We start from the raw sequence: 20,909 nt of genomic DNA, 5'->3' as shown, positions 1-20,909 counted from the left end.
GTCGTGGGTTCCCTATTCCACACTAGTCCTGAAGAAACTGTACACTGATGACTCACTGAAAGAGAGACTGCTCTCCCCTTGATGCAAAGACACAAGTCCCATTGTTCACTACATCAAAGTATGTTAATTTGTTAATCTTCGTAACAGGAAAAGTAGGGATGTATAATTTTTATTTTGCATTTGGAGAAACTGAGTCAGAGAAGCCTATATCTTCAGAAGCTGTCAGTGATTTTGGATGCCTGTTTTTTTGCTTCTCAACTTCAGCCTGATTTTCAGAGATGTTGAGTACCTACATCTCCACTACTGCTTTCAATCAAAATTGTGGCTATTCAGCCCCAAGGTATGTCAGACTGGACACTCAAAAATTGAGGCATCTATTATTAGTGGGTACTAGCCCTACACTCACCCCTACAGACTACGCTAAAAACATATAGTCTATTTTAAAACATTTTAAAAACACAATAAAAAATGAATGAGAAACACCTAGAAAGATCAAACATTTATTTACTGTCATTTTCAAAAATCCCCCCCCAAATCTGAAAGAGTCCACCTTTTCCATCAAAAGTAAACCTAAATCACTGAAACCTGTAATGATATGTGATATGTTTAAGAACCTGAGCCCATCTAAGCTGATTAAACTACATAGGTCTTGAAGTAAGAACCAATAATAAAAAATATAAAATGGATATCCACCCACACTAACAGCACTACCAACTTGTCAAGGGAACATCAGTGATCATGTACCATACTAATCACATATCAGAATTCTATAAGCCATCAAAACAACTCATAATACTGATCAGGCCTCAACTTTTCCTGGATGACTGAATCATTTGGGTTAGAAACAAAAAAGTATAAACTTTTCCTAAATTGTGCAAATGTCACGCCAGCCCAATCCTCCAAATGCTTCCTCCTGCCAAACATCTCTTCCTTTTTTGCCATGGTTGAGGCAGACAGATCACTTACATACAGGTTTGTACTTCATCTAGAAACAGGTGAAGTTGTAAAACTTTTTGAAGCTCTGGATTTGATTAAAAGGAAACTTACAGTAGCAGATAAGTTTTCTTTTCAGTTTCTGTATCAGCAGCACATCTATGTTACTGTAGCTCAAAACATATCACCCCTACCATAGCACTAACACTAATACATCCATGAGATCCAGTTGAAAAGACCTTCCCAAGAGGACTAGAAACTGCCCAATTTGACTATTCAGTGGGCCTGAATTTTCAGAGAAATGCCAGGCTGCACACTGCTGCAAGCAAGTAAGCAGTACTCCATGGTCAACAGTTTCCTAGTATCAAAGACTAAAGAAATCAGCATGACCCTCTTTATTTTTGTCTGCTGCCAGTAACAGAATCTCCATCGAGATCCCAGAATTTCACTTACACACTGAAAAGATCTGAAAAGAAGAGAGTTCCAAAAAAGTCTGTTTGCAGCATCACTTTCTTGGTAATGTTCTGTTAAAGAGAGAATGGCAACTGGGACTAAAATTTCAAGCTGTCAATAAAAATATATACTACATGAATGTTGAAAGATAGCAGAGCTAATTAATGATTAATAAAGACCATCTGGCATTTTGCTCTCTACAAGAAAAGTGTTAACAGATAGAAATAATAATCAACAGAGCGCCCAGAGTCTCCCACTGGCCTTACATCAACCACAAAGGACAAGGGTCCCTCTCCCAAGTAGCTAGTTGAAGGATCAAGGGTACATTTTTCATCTCTCAGGGTTCTACTGTTTTCACAGTCTCAAACAGACCACTTCTGATCTGATTGATCCTATCCCCGAAATAAGGCAACGGCTCCTCACAAGCAATAAACATACATTACTCCTATGGTGCCAAGGGCAATGCAAATCTGCTATGGAGCCAACATGCAATGGTTATGGAGCCAAGGCAAGATTACCCACAACTCAGGAGAGTTCCATCAGTAAAGATTTGGAGATGCTGTGGATGAGGTGGGAAAAAAAATTCTTCAACTCAACCAGTGCCATTTAAAATACATGATGACTGTGACGCTAAGGAACAAGAGATGGTCTCCTAAAGAGGCAAAAATAGTGGAAATGGCACTCATATACACTGCCAAACTAAGGATGAAATTCTGTTCATTAAAAGAAACAAGTGGAAAGCTTACCGAATTTCTTTTGGCTACAAGGTTTGTGGAATGCGTGCACTATGATTTTGTGGATCTGTGTTTGTAGATTTGACTGAGGGCTGGTCTGCCAATCCATGCTTGTCAAACATCGTTTGTACTAAATCTATATCTATGCTCATATGTGATCTATAAAGATTTTTTAATCTACCATGATCATTCTTTAATATTGATCTCTCATAAAGAAGTGAAAAACAATCCATCTTTGGTTGAAACTGAAGGTCCAAATAGCTGGGCACAATACATATGCACAAAAAGAAACAACATACAATTTTATCCAAAAGTCTCCTATCTTTTTCATAAATGTTACAATCACAGAAAAATAAATCAAATATAATTTACTTGAAGCAACATGCAAGGAATTTTTGTACAAGCAATTTCCATTGCATTGTTTCCTCTCAAACATGTTTTCATTTTAATATATGCTAGTAATGTTTACTGAATCGTGCTTGGATTTTTTTATTACATTAGATTGATCCCCCATAGAATTACTGTCACAGATGAAAGAACTGCATATAACTTCATTTGTTTAGGGGCCCAAAGTCCTCCCAGTAGCATCAGGAACAGGGTGTTCCCAAGAGCAAGCTTTTGGATCACTGGTTGAGCTGAACAATATTAAAAGCTCAGGTAGCTATAGTAAGATATTAGAATAATTTATGCTTTGCTCAGAAGCGTAGCTAAGGTTGGTAGTAATTTAGTCTCATAAAATGAGATCTTGAACAGTTGGTGTGATAAGATAGGATACAAGAGTCTGAGGATTTGGTGTTAAAGCATCTAGCTACTTTGGAGCAAGCCACGTTCTTTCTTGGGGACCTACCATTACAGATACTCAAACCATGTGGATCTGGAGGTCTACCCCTTCTGAAGAGCAGCAAGTGAAGCATACGCCATGTTTTAAGTGAGGAGGCTGCTGTCAGGCCCTCAAAAGATGTAACATGTTCCAGTCTTCAATGTGATCCCGGGGGGGAGAGTGGCGGGAACCAGCTGAGCAGCGGGGAACAGCAGAGCAGCACACAGCAGGAGTTTGCCTGGGATTGGTGAGTATCCGAGTGCGTGTTTGCTGAGTAAGTATCCGAGTGTGTGTTTGCTGGGAGGGCAGTGTGAGAGCCTGAGCGAGTGCCTGATTGGCTGGTAGCCTGCAGGGGGCGAGCATTGGGGCTGTCTGTTTGTTTGTTTCAGGGAAGCCTGGCTGTTTAAAAATAGCCAGAGCTTCACGAACCAGCTGAGCGGTGGGGAACAGCAGAGCAGCACACAGCAGGAGTTTGCCTGGGAGTTCGCCTGGAGTGAGCCCAGTGAGGCTTACATCTTGCCAACTTCTCTGAGGAAGCTCATAGTAGGAGGGTGATATGGAAGGGGGGGGAGGTCAGCTGTTGTGACCTGCACTGGATGTGCCATGTTTGTCTTTCTTCCACAGGACAGAAGCGACTTTGTCTGTACAAAGTACAAGCTGGTCTCCATATTGGAAGAAAAAATTGAAGGTCTGGAGCAACAGATAACGACCCTGCGTTGCTCTGTATGCTGCGTTGCATACGAGAAACTGAGGGTTTTCTGGACAAAAGTCAGGATATGCTTCTAAGGGCACGAAGCTCTAAAGATTTAGAGCAGGTTGCACAGCGGAGCCAAGAGGCCAGTGAAGAAGCTTGGCAACATGTGACCTCCAGAAGAAGAAGGGGGAATGTCCGGGTTCCAGCAACACAGACACAGGTAACTAACCGCTTTCATGTTCTCTCCACAGGTACCATTGCGGAGAGTGGACCAGATGATATGTCTGGGGGGAGAAAGCAGAAGGAGACTCTGCTGGTTGGAAGGTATGAGATGCACTGTCCTGAGATTGTGCGTTCCACGACCACCACACCCAAGAGAAGGAGGCGGGTGGTGGTGGTCGGGGACTCTCTCCTCCGGGGGACTGAGTCATCTATCTGCCGCCCTGACCGGGAAAACCGAGAAGTCTGCTGCTTGCCAGGGGCTAAGATTCGCAATGTGACGGAGAGACTGCCGAGACTCATCAAGCCCTCGGATCACTACCCCTTCCTGCTTCTCCATGTGGGCACCACTGCCAAAAATGACCTTGAGCGGATCACTGCGGACTATGTGGCTCTGGGAAGAAGGATAAAGGAGTTTGAGGCGCAAGTGGTGTTCTCGTCCATCCTCCCCGTGGAAGGAAAAGGCCTGAGTAGGGACCGTCGAATCGTAGAAGTCAACGAATGGCTACACAGGTGGTGTCGGAGAGAAGGCTTTGGATTCTTTGACCATGGGATGGTGTTCCATGAGGAAGGAGTGCTGGGCAGAGACAGGCTGCATCTTATGAAGAGAGAGAAGAGCATCTGCGAGCAGGCTGGCTAACCTAGTGAGGAGGGCTTTAAACTAGGTTCACTGGGGGAAGGAGACCAAAGCCCTGAGGTAAGTGGGAAAGCAGGATACCGGGAGGAAGCACAGGCAGGAACGTCTGTGAGGGAAGGGCTCCTGCCTCATACTGAGAATGAGGGGCGATCAGCAGTTTATCTCAAGTGCTTATATACGAATGCACAAAGCCTTGGAAACAAGCAGGGAGAACTGGAGGTCCTGGTGATGTCAAGGAATTATGACGTGATTGGAATAACAGAGACTTGGTGGGATAACTCACATGACTGGAGTACTGTCATGGATGGTTATAAACTGTTCAGGAAGGACAGGCAGGGCAGAAAAGGTGGGGGAGTAGCACTGTATGTAAGGGAGCAGTATGACTGCTCAGAGCTCCGGTACGAAACTGCAGAAAAACCTGAGTGTCTCTGGATTAAGTTTAGAAGTGTGAGCAACATGAGTGATGTAGTGGTGGGAGTCTGCTATAGACCACCGGAGCAGGAGGATGAGGTGGATGAGGCTTTCTTCCGGCAACTCGCAGAAGCTACTAGATCGCATGCCCTGGTTCTCATGGGTGACTTTAATTTTCCTGATATCCGCTGGGATAGCAATACAGCGGTGCATAGACAATCCAGGAAGTTTTTGGAAAGCGTAGGGGACAATTTCCTGGTGCAAGTGCTAGAGGAGCCAACTGGGGGGGGGGGGGGGAGCTTTTCTTGACCTGCTGCTCACAAACCGGGAAGAATTAGTGGGGGAAGCAAAAGTGGATGAGAATCTGGGAGGCAGTGACCATGAGTTGGTTGAGTTCAGGATCCTGACACAGGGAAGAAAGGTAAGCAGCAGGATACGGACCCTGGACTTCAGGAAAGCAGACTTCGACTCCCTCAGGGAATGGATGGGTAGGATCCCCTGGGGGACTAACATGAAGGGGAAAGGAGTCCTGGAGAGCTGGCTGTATTTCAAGGAATCCCTGTTGAGGTTACAGGGACAAACCATCCCGATGAGTCGAAAGAATAGTAAATATGGCAGGCGACCAGCTTGGCTTAATGGTGAAATCCTAGCAGATCTAAAACATAAAAAAGAAGCTTACAAGAAGTGGAAGGTTGGACATATGACCAGGGAAGAGTATTAAAATATTGCTCGGGCATGTAGGAATGAAATCAGGAGGGCCAAGTTGCACCTGGAGCTGCAGCTAGCAAAAGATGTCAAGAGTAACAAGAAGGGTTTCTTCAGCTATATTGGCAGCAAGAAGAAAGCCAAGGAAAGTGTGGGCCCCTTAATGAATGAGGGAGGCAACCTAGTGACAGAGGATGTGGAAAAAGCTAATGTACTCAATGCTTTTTTCGCCTCTGTCTTCACTAACAAGGTCAGCTCCCAGACTGCTGCACTGGGCATCACAACATGGGGAGTAGATGGCCAGCCCCCTGTGGAGAAAGAGGTGGTTAGGGACTATTTAGAAAAGCTGGACGTGCACAAGTCCATGGGGCCGGACGAGTTGCATCCGAGAGTGCTAAAGGAACTGGCGGCTGTGATTGCAGAGCCATTGGCCATTATCTTTGAAAACTCGTGGCGAACGGGGGAAGTCCCAGATGACTGGAAAAAGGCTAATGTAGTGCCAATCTTTAAAAAAGGGAAGAAGGAGGATCCTGGGAACTACAGGCCAGTCAGCCTCGCCTCACCTCAGTCCCCGGAAAAATCATGGAGCAGGTCCTCAAAGAATCAATCCTGAAGCACTTACATGAGAGGAAAGTGATCAGGAACAGTCAGCATGGATTCACCAAGGGAAGGTCATGCCTGACTAATCTAATCGCCTTCTATGATGAGATTACTGGTTCTGTGGATGAAGGGAAAGCAGTGGATGTATTGTTTCTTGACTTTAGCAAAGCTTTTGACACGGTCTCCCACAGTATTCTTGTCAGCAAGTTAAAGAAGTATGGGCTGGATGCATGCTCTATAAGGTGGGTAGAACATTGGCTAGATTGTCGGGCTCAACGGGTAGTGATCAATGGCTCCATGTCTAGTTGGCAGCCGGCGTCAAGTGGAGTGCCCCAGGGGTCGGTCCTGGAGCCGGTTTTGTTCAATATCTTCATAAATGATCTGGAGGATGGTGTGGATTGCACTCTCAGCAAATTTGTGGATGATACTAAACTAGGAGGACTGGTAGATACGCTGGAGGGCAGGGATAGGATACAGAGGGACCTAGACAAATTGGAGGATTAGGCCAAAAGAAATCTGATGAGGTTCAATAAGGATAAGTGCAGGGTCCTGCACTCAGGACGGAAGAACCCAATGCACAGCTACAGACTAGGGACCGAATGGCTAGGCAGCAGTTCTGCGAAAAAGAACCTAGGGGTGACAGTGGACGAGAAGCTGGATATGAGTCAGCAGTGTGTCCTTGTTGCCAAGAAGGCCAATGGCATTTTGGGATGTATAAGTAGGGGCATAGCGAGCAGATCGAGGGACGTGATCGTTCCCCTCTATTCGACATTGGTGAGGCCTCATCTGGAGTACTGTGTCCAGTTTTGGGCCCTACACTACAAGAAGGATGTGGATAAATTGGAGAGAGTCCAGCGAAGGACAACAAAAATGATTAGGGGTCTGGAACACATGACTTATGAGGAGAGGCTGAGGGAACTGGGATTGTTTAATCTGCAGAAGAGAAGAATGAGGGGAAATTTGATAGCTGCTTTCAACTACCTGAGAGGTGGTTCCACAGAGGATGGTTCTAGACTATTCTCAGTGGTAGAAGAGGACAGGACAAGGAGTAATGGTCTCAAGTTGCAGTGGGGGAGGTTTAGGTTGGATATTAGGAAAAACTTTTTCACTAGGAGGGTGGTGAAACACTGGAATGTGTTACCTAGGGAGGTGGTAGAATCTCCTTCCTTAGAAGTTTTTAAGGTCAGGCTTGATAAAGCCCTGGCTGGGATGATTTAATTGGGGATTGGTCCTGCTTTGAGCAGGGGGTTGGACTAGATGACCTCCTGAGGTCCCTTCCAACCCTGATATTCTATGATTCTATGATCCCACAATGTGAATGAAAAACAATGTGGAAGGGAAGAACCTTACTCTAGGCACCTCTAAGTATCTCATCTGTACTCTTGAAGGACTGATGTTAAGATGGGGAATATGCAACATGCCTCTCACACCGAGCATTGTGGATTCTCTCACGACTTGACTTTTCTAGAGAGTTCATTTCCATCCTTCTAATAAACTGTCAAAAGTAAAAGTAGGATATACTACACATACCAGTGGAGGCTTCTTCACACTAGCTGGAATATACTACTCCTGGGGGAATTCTGCACCACTGCGCAATGCAGAATTTTGCAGAAATTAATGTTGTGAGCACAGAATTTTCTTTCCCCTACAGAAATGGGCTGCAGTGCTGCTGGTCACCACTAGGGGCCACTGGACCTGGCAGAGCCCAGCTCATATATAAAAGACCCTGCCAGGGGGAAGGGGAGGAAGCTAGAGGGTTCCCAGCAGCATCACTTCCCCACACACCCTGAGGGAAGGAAACAGTGGTGCACAGAAAACTCCACGCAAGCCCAGTACCCAACATCAGGCTGTTTCTCCTTCTAGATCCCTGGGCTCGGGGTGAGGGAGAGGTCACATTTGGACTCTGGAGGGAAGATGGGGGGGTATCTGGGCTCTGAAGGGAGGGAGTGCAGGTATCTGGGCAAGGGGGTGCAGGTATTTGGACTGGAGGAGTGGGGGGACCATGACTGGGCTCTGGGAGGAAGGGGGTTTGGGTGTATTAGATAGGTAGGCACTCCTGTGGGAATTTTTGTGGGTGTCTGTATTGTTACAGACATACTTGCTGACAGGTATTTTGAAATAAATTACCAAAATAATGGAAACTGGCGTGATTATGTAGTGTTATTTTGACAAATAAAATTTGCAGAATTTTAAAATATTGTGTGCAGAATTTTTAATATTTTGACGCAGAGTGCCCCCAGGAGTAATGCACTCAGGCTACTAAAAATAAGTTAGCCAATAAGGAGAATTCAGGGATGAAATTAGGTTCTCTTACTTGGCACTAAAATAAAGTTTGTGCCTTTGAACTCTCCATGCACAACTCCATATTCAGTTAATGTTTATTTGTTTCATTTTTAGACTTGGATTAAGTGCTAGGGTTTGGATGAACTTTGTTTTCCTGGAGTAGAGAGAGATTTTAACTCTTAACTCCAATTTTAGGTTAAATTCCATTTTTAATAAATTTTGTTTGAACAGCATTTTCTACATTAACAGCCAGCCAGCACACAACACTTTGGCATTCAATTTCTGTAGAAAAACAGAAGACAAAACCGCTGAGATGGTATCTGGAATTTCTGCAGAAGAAGTTAAACAAGAATATTAAGTAAGGGGCTTCAGAGTAGCAACCGTGTTAGTTTGTATCCGCAAAAAGAAAAGGAGTACTTGTGGCACCTTAGAGACTAACCAATTTATTTGAGCATAAGCTTTCGTGAGCTGTAGCTGTTAACAAATAAATTGGTTAGTCTCTAAGGTGCCACAAGTACTCCTTTTCTTTTTAAGTAAGGGGCATCACCCCTATAACTAGTATCATTAAGAGCCAAAGTTTTTCCAAATTATGATGGGTCTCACATTGAAGGCACATCAGAAGTGGTATAGGGCACAATCACGCAAAACACTACTGGGTGCACTGCTTAATACTTTAACTAGTTCCAATGAAGTCAACAGGACTACTCACAGTATTAAGCACTACACCTAGTAGTAAACGTTGACAGGATTGGCCCATAGGTGCACAAATTTTGCAAGATACTTAAGCACACCCTACTGACGTCAATGGGATTCAAACAGATGCTTATGCGCTTAGTTAAGGATGGGACTATTCACATGCTTAAGGCTAAGCATATTAAGTGGTTTGCTGAATCAGTCTTAGATCACAGCTGTGTGTTAGTTGTTAGGTAGAACAGGATTAAGCACTGAGGTGAACCAGCTGCAGTTAGTACCATCTGATCTATAAGACTTGACCTGCAAAGCAAGAGTCCCAAGATAATTTGGCTGTGATGAAAATTCTTACCAAGGGCAATGAGCTCTACAGCAATTTTGTTGCTCTTCTTGACTTCAATTCTGTATTCAAAGTAGCAATATTTTAGCTCAACCTCCAAATGGACAGAAGAACCACCATTCTATAAACTAAATGAATAGGACTGGAGAAGCATGTAGTTAATGGTAAATCCAGAGCGTCTATATACACAAAAAGATGTTCAACAGCTTCACCTTGTATTAAGAATACTACCAATTTGGGAAAATAAAGTTATACCTGTCTGAAAATTCTTTACCATCTATAGTTACATCATCTACGGTTACCATAAATCCAAGAAGTCAGCAAAAAGACATTTTCCATCATGTTTCAATTTGTTTAATTTGTGCATTTGCCAACACTTTTTACAGTCCATTTCTTTCTCACAGATGGGACTTTAATAAACAAGCCGGATAACAGAAGGGGTTTTGTCCATTTCTTTTTTAGATTCAGGACATTCTAAAGAGTGCCCTGTCCAAAACTAGAATTTTTTTAGGTTAACATTCTAATTCACTGTTTTCTTTTAAGATGTCCATCTTTTCATAATAAATGTACCAGAATTATTTGCCCACTTATTGAAAAGGCTGTGAAAAGACATGGAATGAATATGGTACAGCTCTGATGGACAATACCCTGCATACTGATGCTTTCTATTGAAGTGATTTGACAGATCCCTAAGGTCAGACTTAATTGAGCTTGCTTTGATAATCTGGTTCCACGGAATACTAAAACACATTCTCTTCACTTATCAAGATGCATTTGTTGTACAATAAGATTCCAAACTAGGTGATTCATACTATACTATATTGTATAACAACATTACATTATTTTATTGCAATCTGCTTGAAGAAATTAACTCATCTTTAATTATACTGACATCACAGGTCCTTTACACAGTGGGACTGAGGAGTACTAACAAACCTAGTTGCGGTGAGAAACAATCCTGGGGCTCAGTGTCAAAGGGGGCACAGTTAGCTGATGTACCACTGCACCATACTGCAGCAATTTCTGAAGTCTAAGTCACAGAACTATGTATGCACTCTGAATGAATAAACAGCACTCCTAGGTAAGCATATGCTCAAGTGCTGGCAGGTTCCCTGGCAAAACTGACCTGATGGATAACTTTACAGATCCCAGCCAAACCAACCTCAAGAAAGTGTGGTTGTTAAGGTCAAGGAGGAAGCAATACTCCCTTAACTTTTTGGGCACAAAATTAAAAGGGTTGATAGAATCATAGGACTGGAAGGAACCTCGAGAGGTCATCTAGTCCAGTCCCCTGCACTCATGGCAGGACTAAGTATTATCTAGACCATTCTTGACAGGTGTTTATCTAACCTGCTCTTAAAAATCTCCAATGATGCTAAAGTGTGCTTTCTCTCCAAAGAAAGCTGCTCATCTTATAGATTCTTAGGCAGAAGGGACCAATACGATCACCTAGTCTGACCTCCTGTACAGCACAGGCCTTAGAACATCCCCAAAATAAACATTCTTGGGGCTCTTCTCTGAACCTTCTCCAATTTATCAACATCCTTCTTGAACTGTGGATGTCCTATTCCAGCAACTTTCACACCAATGTCAAATACAGAGGTAAAATAACCTCTCTACTCCTACTCAAGATACTCCTGTTTATGCAACCTAGGATCACATTAGTTCTTTTGGCCACAGCATTACACTGAGCTCATGTTCAGCCGATTATCCACCTTGACCGCCAAATCTTTGTCAGAGTCATTGCTTCCTGGGCTAGAGTCTCCCATCCTGTAAGTATGGCCTATATTCTTTGTTCCTAGATGGATACATTTAGGCATATTAAAACGCACGTTGTTTGCTTGCGCCCAGTTTATAAAGCAAGCCAAATCGCTCTGAATCAGTGACACAGGGGTGGAGTAGGAGGGAAGAACCTAAATAATGGACTAAAGGTATGGTTACATAGAAAGAAAAGAAAGCAACTATGTCAAAAACTGGACCAGAGGGGTATAACTCTACAAAGAAACTCAGAAACACAAAGCCTAGAGTATATTCTGCAAAATGGCAATGTTAAGAAATGTTTGATCATAAACCACTCTCTCAATCATGGTTCTAGAGCCAGACAATACGTAGATAAATAGCTAGACTCTACTGTGAATACTGATTTTTTTACAGCTCTTCTTTCTGTTTTTAGGACTGACTAATGAGTTACAGAATGGAAGAGATTCGGTGGGGAGGGGCAGGGGAAGGGAAAATCTACCAACTGCTTTGTTAAAGCTAGAGGAGTCGGAACCAAAACCTTGTTCTAAACTCCTCTGAATTCCAGGAGGCTCTGAGTTTGGAGACATTTCTGGGGCAGACCAATTTTTTCCCCACCCCTCCAATTTTCTTCCAGGTCAGGAAAAGACTCCTTTCTAGATTCAGCTTAAATCTCACAAAAACCAACAGCAGCAACATTTCTCATGAGATTTTGGCCATTCTAAGGCAGCATATGAATTTTATTCAAAAGAATTACCAGCTGAGAATTAACAACATTTCTCAAAGTAGCTCTGCTTGGTGACACACAAGTTCCACTGGCCATGCAATGCTAAGTGCCTTCAGTACCCTCATCTCTCATTATCCTGAGGGGAAGATGCTCAGCACCTTGCCAAATAAATTCGCTTTTATGCATAACAACATGCATTAAATTTTGTAAACAGAAGCGTAAGGTAAGCGTGATGAAGTGCCGTGTGCAGGCACCCCTTTTTTTCCCCCCAGTTATTCAACATCATGAGATGCTTCATCTTCACTGTGGGTGACCAGATGTCCCGACTTTATAGGGACAGTTCCAATATTTGGGGCTTTGTCTTGTATAGGTGCCTATTACTCCCATCCCGATTTTTCACACTTGCTATCTGGTCAGCCTATCTTCATTCCAAAACTGGATTTCAGCTGTACACCAAAAATGTTTTCCATGTGGAATACACAACATTTTTGGCACTCACTTCCTCCTACTCTAGAAATTTTGCATGAACCATTAAGATATGTTACTTCATCCTCTGTGTAATAACTGGCATGTATGTGAAAAGACCTGCATTAAATCTTCATTAAAACTACAGCTATAAAGAGGATGACAATTAGTTTAATAGCACCAACTTGTATGAGTTTTACCGGACAAAGGGGGAAATATTTTATGGCAGCTTAAATCCAAAGCAATTTTTTCTTAAGGAAAGAGCTCAAGATTTGTAATTACGATCTTAAAACTTTGTGCTATTCAGTCCCTGTACGTAAAACCTCTTGTTCAGTTACTTGTATTCAGGACATGAACAGCTTTCTTCCTGCTTGTGCAAGCAATTCAACATCAATTCATTCCTTTGCTTTCTGAAAGAAGGGTTTGGAGGAACTCAGGATAACAGAGTTGCTTAATTTGTATGCTAATATATGATGATTTCATTTAAAGTACTGTGCCTAGAGATCCCAGGTGCTAAATAAAACAAAGCATCAAAACTTTCATTGTTCAAAATTAGCATGTATTCTTCATTTTCTTCAAAACAACAAAAACACGTCAGTTAACTGCAAACATGTTAGATATGTGAAAAGAAGGGCATTGGTTTCCCATTTCGCAACTGTGCTGGAATGATTAATTCACTAATGTCTGTATAGTGTTATTAAGAACCTCTATTACTACTTTATCATCATCACTTATCAAGGGTCAGATGCTTCCATCCATAATGCAGCAAAGGGGGAAGAAACCTATAGTAAGTAAATGCTCAATGGCACAGTATATTTACACAAAACATTTGCAACTTATCAAAAATAGACGCACTTACCCAGAAGCACCATGGGAAGAGTAAACCCCCAAAAGTTATGATCTCTGCTCTCCCCCTCGTCCGTCCCTCACAAAAAACTGACAGCAATAAGTAAAGGAGAGAATTAATCACTACTTCTGTTGCAAAAGGCAACAGTGAGTTACTGCATGCAAACCTCTTTGAGGAGTTCTGTTCACACAGCTGATGGTGGAAAGCCAATGACAAGTTGGTAATACAGATACTGAGGGGGAGGAAGGGTTGGTATGTGCTCCTGAGCAGAAGCACATTAGGCCTATTATACATGGAATTCCCTATCACTTTAGGTCTTCAACAAAGGAGCCCTTCTGTGATTTTTCAGACCATACCCATCATTTTTTCAGACCATATCCATCATTTGGCAGCAACTGGCCTAGCCCAATGACAACACAGAATGGGGCAACTCAGCTTCTGAGCTTCTCCTAGTACGCACTTTTACCACATAAGCACTTGCTTCACATGTGGTTATCCCTGGCAAAGCAGCATACGGTCCTAAAGTGTAGTGTGTGGTTTGGAAAACAGAGAGAGAGACAAGGTGGGTGAGGTAATATCTTGTATTGGACCAACTTCAGTTGGTGAAAAAGACAAGCTATTGAGCCACTAGAGCTCTTCCTCAGGAAAACAATCATTCTGATCTAAAGAGATGCAAAGTGACATGATTGTAATTAATTTTAACTGCCAAATTATATTTATAAATATAAGCAAATTCAGACAAATAATCTGCTTCATTCCTTTGCTCTTAAAGGAATAAAGCCAGACTCTTATTTTAGTTACACCAAAGTAAGTCCAGAGTAACTAGTGAAATTAATAGTTACTTTAGATTTACACTAATGTGAAATCAGAAACAGGCTCACCAGTAGTCAAAAAGGTGCATGATTTCATTAAGGTCTCAACATAGTTGTTTCCTTTATCCCTTTATATTTCTATAAGGGGCATTTTAAACACAGTTATGGTAATATATACTATATGTAATAATCTAAGAAAGGCATGCAGTGCATAGGAAAGTCGAGTTTTCAATATAGTGATACGCAATAATAATGAACAGGAGAAACAAAAGGCAATTTAAAATATTCTGATACTTATTTTGTCCATTACGTTGCATGCTGGCAATGTGGTAAGTTATATGTAATCCACAGTTAAGATACCTACTATACCATTTGACTTGACACTCATTCCGAATTGTAAATTAGCGTAACTTTAACAGTAGTGAAACGCTGATCAAATGCTTAAGTTAAATTCAGATTATGACACTTGGCTATTTAAAATTACAATACAGGTGGGCATGCTAATCAGAATGCTCAGCTCCCTTCCAGCCCCCTCACTCCCTGAAAAACAAGCTATTTTGATAATGTCCTGTGAGTTATCAGACTGTCATGACTTCATCATAGCACTTTACACCTTTACTTTCTCCCAACCACAAAAATTATGTTTTTTCGGGTTTTTTTCCCCTTACAAAATACATGAAGGTTCTAAAGATACTGGTGACATAAGAGCAGCAATATGCACCTAAGATATTGCAATAATCCAATTTTCCCCACTTGCATGTGGTCTCAGCTTTCTGGAAATAGACAGAAATTCAAAGCAGCCCAATTCTACTGTTAATTTATAAAAGTTAAGGGTTTTTTTAAACTCTTAGGCATTCACATTACACTTACTTTGGTGTAGAGTGTGGCCTTCAGCTAAAGTTTACAGCAAGAGCTGCCCCAATGCTGGCCCTCAAAAAACCATCACTCCCCCAAGCTCCTTAGTACACAGGGCCCTTGAGACGAAGCAGCTTACTCCCTGGTGCACCCACCAGGCTGGTAGAGAAAAAGGTTGGCCTACCTCTTCCCTGCCTCTTTTGGGGAAATTTGTGTCACCCTCTCTCCCCTGCCACACCAGCTGCATGGTAGGCTGAATATTCAGGGTACAGCTCCCCAGTGGCCTCTGAAATACAAACAGTAATGTACTAAAAATGGCCCTTCATACGAATACGTAGTTGAACTGAAAATGTAATTTTAAAAAACTGACAAAGACTGCTTAGCACTTCTCAGCACCCAGCTACTGTATGGATGATGCTATAGAACTCAAATTGGATATAATAATTGGGGGTGAAAGAGTGGGTGAGAAATGACAGATAATAGCTGTCAAGTGAGCTAAAAAAATAAAAACTAAACAAGAAACACCCACACACATATTACCAAACAGTAAGTAAACATATCCAGACTCTGCATGTTGTGTGTGAGAAATTAAATTGTAAAAATTCAAATGCATGTAATTCTCTATCAGTTTTAAGTAGATCTGAATGCATAATCAATTGTTTTATAGCTAACAATTGAAATCCCTTCAAAAAATATTCCAATTTGTTTCTAATCCAAATTACTTTAGGTCACTGCAGATTTTAAGCAGCTAACCACAGATGTTTCAGTTTCATCATTTCGACTTGGAACCATAACGACAGAAGCTATCTATTCTTGTTTTTTTCTCCCCTCTCTATTCTCTTCCAACCACAGCCTAAAAGCATCACTAACCTCTGGAGAAGGAACTCCATTTCCAGTCTAGGGACCAAACATTTTACAGATCAGCACAGGAAGGTTAAAGCATGAGTAGCCTATAAAAATAAAATGTTCTTACTTCATTAATGAAGGGCCTAATCCTAAAAATCCTTCCTTACTCTCATCGGTAGTTCCACTTTACCCATATGAACAATCCATTTGAAGGCAACAGAACTGCTCAAAGGAATATGGATTAGCCACTGAGCCAGTATCAGGCCCAAAGATTTTTAATCCTAAAACGTTTGTTCACATCTTGAGAAAGATTTCCCCTCCATCCAGACACAGGTTTTACAGGTTTTTACAAGAAAATAGAACAGCTACTGCTTTGCCCACAGAATGACTGACTATCAATAGCAACAGACCTGCAAATAAAACTCTGGCAACAATTTACTAAATTATACCCCCTAGTAAATCCTGTGCAGTGCTGAAATAGGCTTGGCTGTCTTATCACTATTGTGCAGGTCTGCAAATCTGCATCAGATTTGATTGTATTGCATGACAAATGAGAAAGCTATCTCAGGCTGCCCGGCAGCCTGAAAGAATATAGCAATGTGCATACAGCATAACCTGTACCTGTATCCTTCCAAAACTGTAATTTCCTAGAAGTTATCTGGTTTGTTCAGGACAAACATAGTAAAACACAAAAGTTATTTTTCTTCTTTCATTCAAATTTAGCTAAACTTAGGTCTTTTCTCGAAATTCAGTGTCCTGGAAATCCTGCCATCATCCAGGGCAATGGGTTAAATGACCCAAAAAGATACTATCCAGCACCAATAATTTTACAATTCTGAGAAATGCAACACAAGCCAGAAACTAAGACAATAAGCATAAGGCAACCATTAAAAAGTGGCAGGAATTAAATAAATTGAAAGTCTACCCACAGAAACAGAGAATCAGCGTTAGCTATGACAGTGAAGATATCTGCAACACATCAACCCAAGAAAGGCAATTTCAGGTATTAGAACAAAATAATGAGTGTTTTAGCAAAAGCAACAAGGGTATGACAAAGGATATGCAAAAATCTTAACAGTCTCATGTGAATACATGGGGGGGAAATGTAAGCAAAACTAAACTTGTAAGTAATATTTTTAAAAGCAGAAAGGTAATCCAAAGTATCAATCTATAGAATTAGTGTTCTGTAAAATAAACAGTCAAAAGAGAAGAAACACAAACACCAACAAGTTTCAGAGTAGCAGCCATGTTAGTCTGTATTCACAAAAAGAAAAGGAGTACTTGTGGTACCTTAGCGACTAACCAATTTATTTGAGCATAAGCTTTAGTGAGCTACAGCTCACTTCATCGGATGCATAAAGTGGAAAATACAGTGAGGATGTTTTATACACACAGACCATGAAAAAATGGGTGTTTATCACTTCAAAAGGTTTTCTCTCCCCCACCCCACTCTCAAGCTGGTAATAGCTTTTCTAAAGTGATCACTCTCCTTACAATGTGTATGATAATCAAGGTGAGCCATTTCTAGCACAAATCCAGGGTTTAACAAGAACGTCTGAGAAACAGTGGGGGGGGGGGGAGAGGTAGGAAAAAACAAGGGGAAATAGGTTACCTTGCATAATGACTTTGCCACTCCCAGTCTCTATTCAAGCCTAAGTTAATTGTATCCAATTTGCAAATGAATTGCAATTCAGCAGTCTCTCGCTGGAGTCTGGTTTTGAAGTTTTTCTGTTGTAATACCACAACTTTCATGTCTGTAATCGCGTGACCAGAGAGATTGAAGTGTTCTCCGACTGGTTTATGAATGTTATAATTCTTGACATCGGATTTGTGTCCATTTATTCTTTTACGTAGTGGTGTACAAGTGGTGTAGGCACCTAAATAACTCCTACACTAACAGAGAATATGGACACACATCAAGGCAAAAAAGTAATAATATTTTCAGTACTTTATTGAGACTAGATTATCATAATGGTCCCTTCTTGTCTTAGAAGCTATGATTCTATGAAAGGCAGTTCAGTAAAAAAAGGAAGTCTTTCCTTAACCAAGTCCTCTTTACACAAACCACTCAGAAGAACAGAAGGCAACAGATTTTAAAAAGCCTGTAGCTCTATCCATTTTCCACATGAAAGATATTTAAGATGTTTCTATTCAGAGGCAATAAAAACAAGTCTCATGTTCTTAGGATAAAAGCGAGAAGGGGGGGGGGGAGACTAACATGGCAGGTTTCCGTAAACCTGCTTTTATTTTGCATGGCTTGTTCCATTTAGAAGTGAGGAGATGACTCGGTATTAACAATATTGGTCCCAATTCAGATTTCACTCTTACACTGGTGAAGCGCAATTGACTTCAGTGATTATGAATCCCAATTTACATAGGTAAGAGAGAGAAGAATCATACAGCATTATCAAGTAATCTGCTCTTCAAATCAGTACTCGGGGCTAAATCTTGTCCTTTCGGAGGGTATGCTGATGGCTGCCAGGGAGCCTCTGCCCTTCCCTATACACCCATGCAGCATCTGGGGTGGATATCCTGCAAACAAATGATGCAGGCAAGAGACTACTAATGTGTTTGATAGCATGTCTCCACTGGATGAGGGGGCACGTTAGCCTAGATGCATAAAAGTAGTTAGACATTTTGACACTTAGCATCACACACCTAGAAAAATCACTTTCCCCCCATGCTGGATCAGAGAACCCAGACTCCAGGCCAAGCGTCTACACTGCTGTTTTTAGCCCCATAGCCCCCTGTGAATGCCAATCAGTTGATCCAGTCTCATTCACTGCTGCATTGTTGATTTTTGCTGCATAGACGTACCCTTTGTTCAGCATGATAGACTGGGAGCTTCCTAAGCTAGCCAGCAGGAAAAGCTGATGTTGTGCGCTAAGCACTGCCCCTTGCTCAGAAACAGGCTCCTAAATCCAAGCTGCAAGGAGGTGCCTCAATCTGCTAGTGATTCACAGCTGGGAACTCTTTGGAGTCAGGCCCTACACCATTTTGGCAAGAGGGATAGAAGGAGGACCACCACCCTCATAACTTTTAGCACATGCTTAAAGTATTCACCTTGGGGAGATCCGTAGTCAAGTCCACGCCACAGAAGGAGGATTTGAACTAGCATCTGCCACCTCTCAGGTGAGTACCTTAACCACTGGGCTATGGGATATGCTGATGTGGGGGTCCCTCAGTCTCTCTTGGATTACATACTTGAAGAGTCATTTGTACAGGAGGGGGGAGAAAGAGAGCACACGCAAACATGAGAATGACTCTGTGGTCCAGTGATTAGGATATGAGACCCCCCCCAGGATCCAGGCCCCCTGCTCCAATGATTTTTTTTAAAATTATTTATGCAGAGTGCATCAGCTTCAACAGGAGAGACTGAGGGAGCCCAAATTCAGCAAAGCCCAATGGTTGGAGCACTCACCTGAGAGGTGGCAGATCCCAGTTCAAATCCCTTCTCACACTCAGGCAGAGCAGGTACTTGAGCCAAGATCTTGGACAACTCCAGATGAGTCCCTAACCATTAGGCTAAGAGTTATGAGGGAGGTCCTCCTCCTCCCCCCCTGCCCCCGCAAGGCTGTTTTGTGTGAACTTGCTTGAAGGATCCGCGGGAGCAGGTGTGCTCTGAGGGTGTCTACAAGATCAGACCCACATGTGACGGAGGTGGCCGAATGCCTATCTTGCCCTGGTTTGTGAATCACTATTCTCTCTGGAGCTTGGGCAGGAGATAGGTGTCCAGATACCTGGAAGGAGGCAGTACTGCACATGCCCAGAGACAGAAACAAGTACTAGGAGAGATACCTGCAAAAACTCAGGAACTGAGTGAGTTTAGGCACATGCAGGGTTCAGAAGGATTTTGTGCCTTGCAGTAGTTCTGGAACTGGCACACAAGCACCTCACTCCTTTGTGCATCCAGGCCTTTGAGGACTAGTTTTGAATAAGGAAGCTGGTGGGGGAACTATGGAGCACAGGACTCGGTGAGAAGCAGTCAGATTTTTCCATAGCAGTCTCTATTACAGCAGCCATGTCTGACAGGTAGGTATTGTTTATTAATTAGTTTCCCCCACATCACCACACACCTCTCCACCAAGCTCAAAGCCAGCCTCATCCAGCCATGTCCTTAACACAACTGTTTTGCAACAATGGTAGCACTTATTTTACGAAAGGGACTCCTCTCTATCCTGTGCCAGAGAATTATGACATGTTTTGAGTCAGGCTGCACCTGGCCTTGTGCTGGTCTGTAGGAGTACATTGGAGAGAACAAGGAGTCTGACAGCTAAGAGGAACACTCTCAGCCCTTTTCTTCAGGGAATACAAGGATGGCTTGAGGGTGGGGCTGAAAGTGGTATCAGATGAGTAAGTGGGTCAGGGAAGAACCATGTTCCTTGCCTCATGCTGCACAATGTCAAAGCTTGTAGCAACAGCTGCTCTGACCTGTGATCCAAGAGAACCACAGGAACTGTCTCCCTCAAGAATTACACCACTGTCCCTGAGAATTAAATTTGAGCCAATAAGATAGCATCAGGCAAAAAGAGGGCAAACAGGCAATGTGGGTAGAAACTGGGTGTAGCCAACAGCAGGCTTCCCTAAGCAGTTTTGGCAAGTCTTATGATATTATCAAAAAGTCTAGTTGGTGGGTTGGTTTTAAAAATCTACAGCTCCTGGAGTGACATGATTACATGAGAATCTCACCTTTCATTAAAAAGGGAACTTGTTAGCTCTCACGGTGCAGAGAAAAGCTTTAAAACAGAGGAACCCTAACGGGTCATAAACTAGAAAACAAATGGAGGGAACCCAAAATTATTTTTAGAAATCTCATCATTTTTTAATGTTTTAGATCGGCAACACTGAAGCCCGTCCTTTGGTGCACAGCAGCTATTCTGTTGGAAAGTATTTAATTCCAGTCCAATTATAGGAGTACCTGGAGAGACGTACCTGAAGCAGCTGGTGGTGAGCAGCATGAGGAGCAGAGTAGCCATTTGCTTAGGTGAGCTCTTTGCCTTGCACACGCACATGCATGCACGCACACACACCCCCTCCTATATTTTTGACTAGTGCATGGCCCGGCCTTAGGAAGCCACACTCTTGTGTTTATTTCTATTTC

The 20,909-nt window shown here is 42.4% G+C and overlaps 1 protein-coding gene across 9 annotated transcripts in view; it reads right to left on the bottom strand.

The window, feature by feature from the left end:
- The window catches only part of APBA2 (amyloid beta precursor protein binding family A member 2), a 199,098-nt gene that overhangs the window by 159,883 nt on the left and 18,306 nt on the right, over positions 1-20,909 (bottom strand). Inside the window, exon 3 of one of the 9 annotated variants that reach the window (XM_084642435.1) lies at positions 15,147-15,248. The exons of 7 other annotated variants lie outside the window; for them this stretch is intronic. The gene's annotated coding sequence lies outside the window, so the exon portion shown is untranslated. Of the gene's footprint in view, positions 1-13,307; positions 13,329-15,146; positions 15,249-20,909 lie in introns of those variants that run through there. One more of the 9 variants, XM_084642434.1, reaches the window with a different exon arrangement.

The sequence above is a fragment of the Lepidochelys olivacea genome (assembly GCF_965140295.1).
Source record: "Lepidochelys olivacea isolate rLepOli2 genome assembly, chromosome: 10".
Taxonomy (NCBI): Eukaryota; Metazoa; Chordata; order Testudines; family Cheloniidae; genus Lepidochelys; species Lepidochelys olivacea.
This window is presented reverse-complemented; position numbering and strand designations above follow the sequence as displayed.